The sequence below is a fragment of the Elephantulus edwardii genome, unplaced genomic scaffold, assembly GCF_000299155.1.
Source record: "Elephantulus edwardii isolate Elephantulus edwardi_28Jun2011 unplaced genomic scaffold, EleEdw1.0 scaffold00336, whole genome shotgun sequence".
Taxonomy (NCBI): Eukaryota; Metazoa; Chordata; class Mammalia; order Macroscelidea; family Macroscelididae; genus Elephantulus; species Elephantulus edwardii.
The window spans coordinates 1,609,486-1,615,252 of record NW_006400086.1 but is presented as its reverse complement, the minus strand read 5'-3'; the positions used below and the strand labels follow the sequence as shown (position 1 = coordinate 1,615,252).

The following is a 5,767-nucleotide window of genomic DNA, read 5'->3' as shown; positions in this document are numbered from 1 at the left end:
TGCATGTACCGTCAAATCAGATCTGACTGGTACAGGAGGATATTGCACCTCCTTCTCCGGCAGAGCATCTGGTGGATTCGAACCGTGTTCCTCTGGGATTGCAGTGCAGCTTCTTGCCACTAGGCCACCAGAGCTCCCCAAATGACTGTATTTTAAATTTCATGTCACTGTTCATGAGATTAGTATTCAGGATATTGTCTATTGTTGTGTGCTGTCGAGTCAGAATGGACCCATAGCTGATCGTCTAGCGAGTTTTCAGAGGCAAGTAAATTGCGGGAGAGGAGATTGCCCATGCTAGTCACATTTAGAAATGTAACTGATTTGGTTTGTAGTGTCATCCTAAAAGGAAATTTGTCATATAAATGAATAATCTCATTTATTAAGGTTTAAAAATCTTTTTACCTAAAGTATGCCCAAGGAAAGCAGATACGCCATTTTTTTTTATAATGGAAACCATGAGTCTGGTTCTGGGGTTTTGTTTGTTTCTTGGTTTTTTGAGACACCTAGATGAGATACCATCATGGTGTAGTAGGTTAAGTGTTCAGCATTTAATTAAATGGTTGCCAGTTCAAACATACTAGCCTCTGTGTGGAGAAAGAGACAATTTCCTCCTGTTGATATTTAAAGCTTCATATACCCAACTATTTGGCTGTGGATCTTTTTTTCCCAAAGATGAGAATAGGATTGTGGAGTCTGTCTGAGATATGTTCGCTTGTATAGATAGTAATGACAAGAGAAAAGAAAGTTATTTGCATTTTCAATTCTGAATAACTGCTTTTCTTGAATAATTAGCTTGAATTGGTATTGCTCTGCCTCAAATACTTCAACTTCATCTATTTGCCTGTCTTCAATATTGACAAATTTATCCAAAAAGATGCAAGGAATTTGCCTTTTTTGAAAATAGTATTATATAAAGCACCATGATCATTAATTACTGAGACCTTTTGAAGAGGCATGAACTTTTAAATGGAGACTCTTAATATAAACTTAAATATTTTCCCCTTCAGTAGTAAATACTAGAATGGAAGGAGTTGTAGATATGCTGATCACATCATTCCTATGAGATTTTTTAAAAAAACTTTTCACTTAGCTAATTGAACAATGGACGTATGCATTCATACTGACTTTTCAAACACAGTTGGAGTCTTAATGTGAAGCAGTTTCTGTGTTATTGTTGTTGTTAAGTGACTTCGTGTCAGAGGCAATTCATAACAACCTTATGAATAAAAGACCTGAACACATGTATAACTTTCATCCTTTCTCCAGGTCCATAGGGTTTCCAGAGGAAAGTTATTTCGGAAGTGGATGCCACTTCTGTTTCCAAGCTTGTTTTAATGGGGAGCTCCACCAAACACTGTCCACCATGGGTAACCATTCTCACATTTGACACATCAGTGTCACAGTGTTCAGCATCACAGCAACCACAAGTTACCCCTGTACAGCAAGTGGACATACCAGGGTTACACAACCTAGAAGAATGTTTCACCAAAAAAACAATTAAAACCAGGCCTGAGGGCTGTAGATTAAAGTCACCCACCTTTGGCTTGGTAGCATCACTTTCTGTTAGTGGACATTTCCATATTGCTATTTCCAAATTACCAAAGAGCAGTGATGTCAGTTTGAAGACTAAGGTGTGCTTGATTTGGTCTCTATTCTTTTCAATCACTTACTATGCATCTGAGAGCTGGACAATGAATAAGAAGAATTGCTATCTTTTAGATGTGATCTTAGACAAGAGTACTGAATATCCTATGGACTGCCAAAAGAATAAATAGATGTGTCTTGAAGAAAGTGCATTCAAATTATTCTTTCTAAGCAAAGATGACAAAGCTGTATCTCACGTACTTTCAGCATGTTGCCAGGAGAGGCTATTCCTTAGAGATGGACATCGTGCTTGGAAAGGTGAAAGCTCAGTGAAAGCGTGGAAGACCCTCAATCAGATCGATAGAGACAGGGACTGCAACAATGGGCTCAAGTGTGTCAGAGATGATGAGGATGACACAGGACAGGACAGACTTCAGGTCTCTTGTTCACAGGGTCACTATGAGTTGTACACGACTCAACAGCACCTAACAACAATTATGCAAAACCAAGAAAAGTGTGCATTTGGGCTGTATCATTTCTCCGTACCTACTCAGTCTGTATGAGCTAATAATTCAAGAGGCAAGATTTTATGAAGAATCTACATGGTGATAGATGGAGAAAGGATTGAAACTGTCAATGATTTCCCCTTATTTGGATCCACAGTATCAGTAGTTAGGAGATCAGGAGAAGTATTGCACTGAGAAAATCTTCAGTCAGGAACCTCTCTAAATTATTGAGGTGTAACAATGTCAGTTTGAGGACTAAGGTGTGCCTGATTTGGGCCATAAGTCTTTTTGAGCATTTCCTATGCATCTGAGAGCTAGAGAATGAATAAGGATGACAGAAGAGTAATTGATGTCTTTGAAATGTGGTACTGGAGAAGACTACTAAATATTCAATGGACTGTCAAAAGAATGTCCATGGACTGTCAAAAGAGCACATATGTCTCCAAAGATAGTGCAGCCAGAGTGCTCCTTAGAGGCACGGATAATGAAGCTTCATCTCATATGCTTTGGACATATTGTCAGAATGGCCCATTCCTTGGAAAGGGACATCATCGTGGGAAAGAAGGTCTGCAAAGGAGAGGAAGAGCCTGAATGAAATGAACTGACACAGTGACTGCAGCAATGGACTCAAGTCTGTCTGAGATGGTGAGGATGGTACAGAATAAGACAGGACTCAGATCTATTCTTAATAGGGTCGCTAGGAGTCATACTGAACTCGACAGCACCAAAAAGAACAGTTAATATTATGCTAAACAAGTTTCAACAGAGCTTCCAGACCAAAACAGATGAGAAAGAAAGGTCTGAAGATCTACTTCAAATATTTGTCAATGAAAATCCTATTGATCACAAAAGCCCAACCCACAACTGTTTATAGGGATGATTCAGGGTCAATCAGAGTTTCTTTCCGTTGCTCATGGAAGGTGATTTGACAGTCGCTAAACACGGAAAAGGAGCTGTGGTGGTGTAGTTCACAGGAAGTTCTAACCACTCAAGCAATTCTAATCCATCAGCTGCTCTGCTGAAGAAATACTGACAGTCTCCTCCCATCCAATTTACAGCCTTTACAAACCCACCGGAGGGTCATCAATGAGTTGATTCTGACTGAGTATCAGTAAGAGTGTTGAGAGAAATGAAAAAAATATTTATAATAAAGAAAAATACTTGATTATTGACAAAATGATACAGTATTGATAATAATCTTTGTTCTTGTTTCCTTGTTTTATTACTTTTTTGTGAGTTTACCCTTTTATTATATAAACCCTATATAGAGTGGCAAGCGACTTGACGGCACATAACAACAACAACAACAACAAAGTGAAGACATGTCCTTTTCCTAGTAGTTGCTTATTAATTCTTTTCTGTAAGGCTCCACTTAGGAAAAGGGTGTAAAACTTAATAAGCTTATTTCATTCTCTGAGCAGGTTAGAGCACAGGTGACATTCTCCTAGGAAGCCTTCCCTGCCTTCCCTCATATTTAAGCTCTTAATGGCTTCAGTTTTTCAGCACGATTACAACCCGTTCAGAAATTCCCTTGCCAAGATCTGACAGTTCTAGACTTTGATTTTTAAAAATCTTTCATCAAGTAGGCTATATTTGTTATTCAGATTAGCACAGGAATAATTTGCGGGATTCGTTTCTCATTTATTTGCTTTGGATCTCTCTGTGTTTTCCATGATTCTATACATTAAGCAAGTAGAACTTTCCAAATGTTTCCATTTTCTTCTAGGCCACTCATTAATCTAACAGTGCCCTGATTCAACTGGTTGATGCAGTAGTCTACATCAATGCACACAAAGCGCCTTTGACATTCTTGTCACAAATGTATTCAATTCATATTGCTCTTTGTTTCCATCCATAAGGCTCTTCTTTTAAAATGGACTGTGCAGCAATGTGCAATTTTTCATTCTTTCTCAAATCCTTCAGAATGTTTTGAGCCTAACCCACCAATTTCTATTTTAGAATCAAAGAATCAATCAATTCTAACTTTGGCTACCCCATGTGTTTCAGAGTAAAACTGCACTCCATAGGGTTTGCATGACTCTTGTTTGGAAAGCATATTGCCAGGCCTTACTTTCTTAGGTGCCCCTGGATGGGTAGAAGCCACAAATCTTTTGGTTCATAGCTACTTACTTAGTTGTTTGTATCATCCAGGGAGGACTCAGAAAACTTTTTTTAAAAGGATTAAATATGAAAGTCTTCCTCATACTCATTCTCTCTCATGTTGTTGTTGTTGTTATGTGTAGTCGAGTCACCTGCAATTCACTGTGATCCTATGTACAACAGCTCTGAATCCTGCCCTGTTCTGAGCCAATCTCAGTGACTCTGATACACTTACCCCCATTGCCCCAGTTACTGTATCAATCCATCTCATCTAGGGTCTTCCTCTCCTGTGCTGTCACTCCACCCTTCCAAGCAGAATGTCCTTCTCCAAGGATCGATTCCCCCCAGCCACGTGCCCCAAGTATGTGAGATAGAGCTTCAAAATCTTAACCTCCACGGAGAAACTAGGTTTCAATCTCTCCAATACAGACTTACGTGTTTTCTTGGTGGTCCATGGTATGTTCATAAATTGACCTGAAAAAAAGAAAAAAGAAAAAAATCTGCTATATTCTATAGTTCTTCCATTCCTCACCTCCACTTATTACATTTAATTTTGTTATGTCTAATTTTGTTCATGCCATCATCTTGACTTCCTCAAGTTTGTTATTTCTCACTTATCCCTGCTCCTTACATTTTGATCTTTGATCAGTCATATCTTTGCCACTATGATTCAGTGTTTTCCCATGCCACATTTCTTTCTTTTCTTTTTTTTTAAAAAAGGAAAAAATCCTATTTAATTTAAAGACCAAAACCTGAAATTATTTGGAAAAGGTCTGTCAATTTTGTGATTACATTTATTTGAAGGGTTGGAGAAAAATGAAAATGCCATTTAACCTAAGAACAAGTAAGATATCTGTAAATGAACTCACTTCAGGACTGAAGACCCACTGGTCACATCTGAGTATCAAAATGTTTGCAGGTTTCTCTTTTGAATATATACTACATTAAAGAGACTAGTGTACAAAGTATCTTCCCCATTGGACAAATTCTTGGTTTCAGCCAACTCTCAATGGAGGGGCAACTAGAACAACACCATCTCCCCCAACAAAGAGCATTGGAATATTCTGCTTTGTTGATTTATATCTCTCTTCATATGTTTCTTCATCAATTTCTTTAGTAGTCACCGTTTCTTCCACATCTCCCAATATCATATTTAAATGTTGATCATGAGCGTGTCATCTTCCTCAGAGCTCTCTGTCGTTCAGCATCTTCACGTAAATTCGCTCATCCAGGCTGAGCCTGATGAGATCTAGAGGCTCCTCTACTGTGTTGGTGGTTTGTTGCTGGTCCATGTCGTCCGCCACGTTTCAAACCCTGCGCCTTTTTCCTCCTCTCATGACAACACGTCCGACTTAGTAACACACGTCAACGGACCGGAAGTTGTTTCTGGTTGTTTCCCCACATTTCTTAACTGTATTAGCAAACTATATTTCTATTTTTGTGTAACCAATTCTTAATAGTCTAGAAACTTAACACAACACTTATCTATTAGTTTATAGCTCTTAAGGCAATCTCCTCCCTGAAAACTCACCAGAGGGTCAGCTATGGTTTGGTTCTGGTTCTATGGTATACAACAA

At 38.6% G+C, this 5,767-nt stretch overlaps 1 pseudogene; it reads right to left on the bottom strand.

Annotated features, from left to right (window-relative positions):
• Window positions 1-5,185: 5,185 nt before the first annotated feature.
• Window positions 5,186-5,497, bottom strand: LOC102860896 (annotated as a pseudogene).
• Window positions 5,498-5,767: the final 270 nt, after the last annotated feature.